The following is a 6000-nucleotide window of genomic DNA, read 5'->3' as shown; positions in this document are numbered from 1 at the left end:
CGCGCGCGCGAAGGGCATGCAACGGCTCCGCACACACGTGTGTGCCCCCAGCCCGTCGGGTGCCTCTGGCACTTATGCCTCGCGGTCGTGCACTTCACAGCAACCCACCCCCCCAGCAGGACCGTGCAGCCTGAGTCTTTCTTGCTAGAGGAGAGTGGCCTGGGCCGAGGCGGCCGGACGCTTCTTCGCCTTTTTACAAATGGGGAAACTGAGGCCTGGAGAGACCTGGAGACTGGCCAGGAGGCTAGGGGGAGGGGGGACTCAATTTGTATATGGGCTGCCTCTCCCTTGGGCGCAGCCCGATTGGGTGGTCGTGGCCAACGGGTCTGGGGGTGTGGGCCAACGTAGGGGGGGTGTGTGGGCCGACGTAGGGAGGTGTGTGGAAGGGGAATGCTCCCACTTCAGGTCCTTCTTGAGTTGCATCCCCCCACACCCCCAGCAGACAGGCTGCGATAAGCTCCTCCCTGACTTGAAACGACCCACCCTGCCCCCATTCTGAGGGGTGGACCCAGGACCTCTCTAGGAGCAGAAGAAAACGTTTTGCTCTGGATGCCCAGGGTGAGGGTGGGGCGTTGATTCCCTGAAGGATGTCTGAAAAGGTTGGAGGGAGGCCCTTTCCTCCTGAGCTCCCCACCCGACTCAGAGAATACTTCAGGTGGTCTCAGAAGGTGAGGGGAGTGACTCTGACCTGGGTGTCCCATCAGCTGAGAACCTGGTGTCACTCACACCGTCTCACACACATAGTCCCCCATTTTCCTTCTGCACCCACAGCAGGGAGGGATCCCAGGGTAACGCTCCCTTCCCCTTCACCCAGCACCTCCCTCCTTGCACCTGCCTGGCATCATGCTCCTGGCTCAGGTGTGCCCTGGGCACAATAGACCATTGTGTGCCCTGAACAATTTGTCAGTGGGGGGAATTCATGCTCAGACGCGCTGGCCCTCCATGAGGAGGCTGGCCCACTGTGTTCCACCAACCTGGAGTCCAGGCCAGAAGGACCACAGCCTCTTCAGTCCGCTCAGGTTGTGAGAGGTCCATGCCCCCGGCAGGAGGCCAGGCATGGAGTAGAGTCCCTCTTAGGTATAACTCAGATCAAACTCGACTTCTGAGCCTCTGCTTCCCGCCTGTAAGATTGACACAGCCCTGGCCGGGCAGCCCTGGCTGGGCAGCCCTGGCCGGGCGTGCTGGCTCACACCTGTAATCCCAGCACTTTGGGAGGCCGAGGTGGGCAGATCACAAGGTCAGGAGATCGAGACCATGCTGGCCAACATGGTGAAACCCCCGTCTCTACTAAAATACAACAATTAGCTGAGCATGGTGGCGCATGCCTATAGAATTGCTTGAACCAGGGAGGCGGAGGTTGCAGTGAGCCTAGATTGCACCACTGCACTCCAGCCTGGTGACAGACTCTGTCTCAAAAAAAAAAAAAAAAAATTACACAGCCCTGACCTCAGGGGCTTCCTAGACTCTGCGGAGAGGTAGCCATTATAGCTTGTCCAGACCAGAGAAGGCTCCTGTTTCCCTGGCCCCACTGGGTCCCCTCGCCCCAGCTTCTCTGCCTCCATCCCCAGTGGTTGTGAAGGAGCAGAGGATTTGAAGAGAAGCCTACCCCTAGTCCTCCCTCTGACTGCCCCATAGCTATGGGCAGGTTCTAGGTGCATGGGCAGGTAAAGGGGACTTAAACCAGGTGATGAGTGTGAGAGATGTTAATGACAGGTCTTCAGGTCGGGTGGCAGGCTGCTGGGAGTGTCTTGGTATCTCCCAGGACAGTAACTCCAGCATGGTTGCCTCCTGATGCCCCATCTAGCTGAGCTCTGTACATGGCCAGCCCCCATCCCCTCAGGAGGTGGTTATGGCTCATATCTGTGCTGAGCCTCCCACTCCAGGAGCTCCTCACCTCACAGGGCAGATATGGAACATAGGCTGGCAGGTTGTAGCTTTGGAAGCCTGAGCAGGCAGAGGGCAGTCTGGGGCCAGGCAAACAAATCCAGGATGTGACAGCAAACTCAGGAGCCAGGCGGGGCCAGGCTGCCTGGGAAGAGGAAGCTAGGGCCAACCTTCCAGCTCGCCTTCCTGCCCGCCTGCTCCTGCTCCTGGAACCCCCAATCCAGGGAGGAGTAGTGCTATGCAACTTTGAGTCCTGTTAGGGACCTATTGTGTGTGTGCTTGGGGAGGGGGAGTGCAAGGTAAGGGGCGGAGCTGAAAGTGGGTGTTTAGAGACCCTTTAGTTGGCCAGCCACCCAGCCAGCAACACCTGCACCCCTCCCTTCAGCTGTGAGAGCTGACATCAGCTGGCAAACCTGTTTCCCCAGTTGTGGGTCTGGGTGGGGATGGAGAGGGGGAAGTAACTCCTTCCTGCCCTTCCTCTTCCTTAAAGACCCCAGGTTTAGACCCACCCACCCCCTCTCCTTGTGGGCCTGGCTCAACTGGGGGCCTCATAGTGAGGGAGGGGGCTGTGGGTGGCCGCTAAGGGAAGAGGGAAGAGTCAGAGCACCCCAGGACCTCACTCAGTTGGAGCTCCTTAGGGCCCTGGTGGGGAAACCAACGCAGGGTCCTACCACGATTGTCAGACCTCACATGTAGTAGGTGGTCCTTGGGTATTAGCTGAAGGGTGGGTCCCATAGCAGTGACCAGTCAGCAAGTTACCCCAGAGGAGGCTGAGTTTGGGCTTTGAGGGCCGAGAGGAAGGAACAGCAGGAGCAGTGAGACAAGAAGCAAATTGTCAGGAGTTGGGGTAGGGCAGAGCTAGTCAAGCAGGCCTGGTGGACAGTGGGGGCTCATCCAGAGGACTCCAAGCCCACCAGAGCTCCCCCAGGGAAGGCATAGGAAGGACAGGGGAGTCTTGGGGGACTGGGGACAGCACCTGACAGGCTGGCGGTTGGGCAGCCCATAAAAGTTAATGCCACATAGCATGCAGATGAGTGGTCCCTGTTCAGGCAGGAGCAGCAGTGATGTTCAGCAGCCCCCCCAGTGAATGGGGTCACAGAGTGAGGGGGCACTGAATATGGAAGGGCACTCAAGGTCACAAAGGTCAGGGCAGAACAAACCCTCAGGTGACAGGAGGGAGCAGAAGCTGACCTGTCCAGCTATGCCACTGAGGCCTCAGAGGGGTCCAGGGAGGTTAGGTCAGGCTGGAGGCAACCTCGTCCTGCCCACACTTCCCCCAGTTCCCTCTCCCTAACTGATCTCTACTGCCTCTTAGAAGCCTGGTCAGGCCCTCCACTCCCCCTGGTACTTTATCTAGTCATATTCCTTTTATGGCCTCAGTTTACCTTCCTGAAATGGGTAAATGGAAGGTGGAATCACTTCCTTGATGCTTGGTCCCCTGCCTCTATTACCAAGGCGCCTGAAGGAGGAGGGTCTGTAGTGACAGAGAGATGAGCACACAGCCCAGGCTTGGGTGGCCACTGGTCATTCCTTGGGTTGTTATGACAACTGGGGAGCTGATGGGGAAGTGTGGGGTCCCCAGAGAAACAGGGTCAGTTACTATGGGTCTATGGGCACCCTGGAAGGAGATTGCCATTTTCCATAGTGATAGTAAAAGGGGGTGGTCGGCTCTTGAGCCGCTTGCTTGAGCCTGTTTCCATTCTGTGGAGTGTGATTTCATTTCAATAAATCTATGCTTTCCTTGCTTTAAAAAAAAAAAAAAAAAATATATATATATATATATATATATAGTACAAGGGGATGGTCAGGCCCTGGGGCAGGGTGGGTGTCATGAAGATCAGAAGGTCCACCCTTTCAGCACCCCCTCTCCAGGTAAGGGGGAGAGACTGGCCCAGCCACCCAGGCACTCAAACCACTATCCTCAGTTGTCCCTGCCCCAGCAAAGTCCCATCTTCCTCCTTCATCCCATGGCCTAACATCCTCCAAGCCTGACCTCCAGTCCTGGTGATGTAGCCAGAAGTCACATTTAGCTTGACATTGCCCTCCCCATCCGGATACTGAATTGGGGGACCCCCTAGGCCTGAGATAGGCTATTCCACACAGACCCCACCCTGTCCCACTTCTGCTTGTCTGTCCCTGAAGATGGAGTGCTCACTACCACCCAGGCAGCTCTGACTGAGAGGAGTCACCCACTCTTGAGCTGTGTTCTTCTCTCCCTTCCTGCTCCTAGCTCTTCCCTGGGGTCTATTAATGCCTCTTACTGTCACTCACAGTGGGGGCTGAGGGTTGTTGCCTGGAATTCAGGGAGCTCGGGCAGTCCAGAGCCCCTGGATCTGGAGCTCCACTCACCTTACCCTGACCTCGAGTTGGGTAGGTATGGCTGGAGAACTTTTACCCATGAAGCAAAGGGATGGTTTTAAAGAGGTGAATGTTAGGTAACAAGCCACCGAGAGTTAGAATGGGGACTGGACTCCGGAACCCATGTGCTCACCACTGATTTGGTTCGTGAGAGGCACCAGACAGGAATAGGTCTTACAAAGGGTGCTGATGCCCCTGATGGGGGCATTCCAGCAGAGCAAACAAGAGCAAAGCACAGGCAGACCTGTGGGGGTACAGACAGCGAGTCACGCCCTTGGGCCCGGGCATCCTGCAGGTTTGGGGTGTGGAGGCTGGAGGTGAGGTGGGCACCACCCACACAGGGCCTCAGATGTGAGCTTGTGATAGGGCATGTGACTGGCTGATCAGGCTGTGATGGTGACGGATGTCTACTCGAGGCCCACTGTGCGCTGGACTTGGGGTACGTCAGGCAGGGTCTGGGAGCAGCATGGTGTCAGGCAGCTCAGTGATCCCTGTCACCTTGGCAAACAAGGTGTACTCCCTGTACTCCCCACCAGTGTCACAACCACCAGCCCTCAGCCCTCCGGGTTACTTCAGAATTCCAGAGAAGTCTCAGTTCCATGCGCAGCCAGGGACTGTTTGAGCCTAAGCAGCCCTCAGGAGCCCCTCACCCCCAGCACTCTCAAGTGCCCTCACAGCTAGTTGGGCATAAGTTGGGGTCTCTGTGGAGGCGACCATGAGACCCCCTCTTCCCAGGGACACCAGCCTTCCCCATTCCCACAACCTTCTCCCCTGCTGCAGGACCTGGGCATCACTTACCTATGGGCCCTGGAGAGGGCTTGGCAGGTGTAGCTGCTCCCAGCCTGCCCTCAGTGGGGGACAGGGTTGGGGCTCTGACCCAGTTAGGTGGGAGCGAGGGGCTGGACTGTCCCTGACCCATGTTCCTGCTCAGAGCTGGCACAACTGACCAAGGCAGAGGCTCTGAGAGGGGCATGGGAAGCCTGAGCATCACGGCCACCCCTCCCAGGCCCTGGGCCTTCACATGCAGCACTGCTACTATGCTCTCATCCCCTGCCATTCTCTGCCTTCTGACCCTGGCTCCCTGAGGGACTCCCATACCCCGACACATCGCAGTCTCAAGCCATGGGGCCTAGGCCAGAGTTGGCCTGAGGCCTTCCAGGGAGAAAAGGTAAGACCCAGGGAGGCAGGACAGGCAGCCACCCCACCCCTGCCTAATACTGTGCCTTGGAGACCTCCTCATCCCCTTTCAGAGCCCCTGAAGGCTGTCTTGATTGCCCCAGCCCTGAACACAGCTCAGCCCAATCTGCTGAAAGTTTACAGGACTGGACAGGCCAAGGCTGTGGTTCTAGGGACAGAAAGCAGGAGTATGTAGAGATTGAGGGACCCACCCCTATCCTGGGAAGGCTGATCAAGGTGATGGCCACCAGGAGGGTGGGAGGTTCCTGCTCAAGTACTACAAGCCCAAGTTACACAAGGCAGTAGGGCATAGAGTGGGCAGAGGCCTGGACAAGAGGATGTGAACCACAGATAGGGAGAGGTGGCAGCCGGAGAAGCAGGTCCTGGTTGGACCAGCAGCCTGGAATGCCAGGCTCAGCAGTCGAGCCTTTATGGGGAGGGGTTAGACATAGTCAAATGTGGGCTTTCTGGTGCTCAGTAGAGCTGCAGCTGGCAGGAAGACTCCCATTTTGAGTGACTGGCTTGAATGAGGGGCAGAAGAGGGGAAGACAGCATTGGGACATTTTTTAAGGCAGCCAGCGG

The 6000-nt window shown here is 57.4% G+C and overlaps 1 protein-coding gene across 2 annotated transcripts in view; it reads right to left on the bottom strand.

Moving 5' to 3' along the window:
• Positions 1-1973, bottom strand: part of CCDC12 (coiled-coil domain containing 12) — a 62876-nt gene extending 60903 nt beyond the window's left edge. Inside the window, exon 1 of one of the 2 annotated variants that reach the window (XM_011981046.1) lies at positions 1895-1973. The gene's annotated coding sequence lies outside the window, so the exon portion shown is untranslated. The remainder of the gene's footprint in view (positions 1-1894) is intronic. The other variant, XM_011981045.1, reaches the window with a different exon arrangement.
• Positions 1974-6000: the final 4027 nt, after the last annotated feature.

This window comes from Mandrillus leucophaeus, unplaced genomic scaffold (assembly GCF_000951045.1).
Source record: "Mandrillus leucophaeus isolate KB7577 unplaced genomic scaffold, Mleu.le_1.0 Scaffold22, whole genome shotgun sequence".
Classification (NCBI taxonomy): domain Eukaryota; kingdom Metazoa; phylum Chordata; class Mammalia; order Primates; family Cercopithecidae; genus Mandrillus; species Mandrillus leucophaeus.
This window is presented reverse-complemented; position numbering and strand designations above follow the sequence as displayed.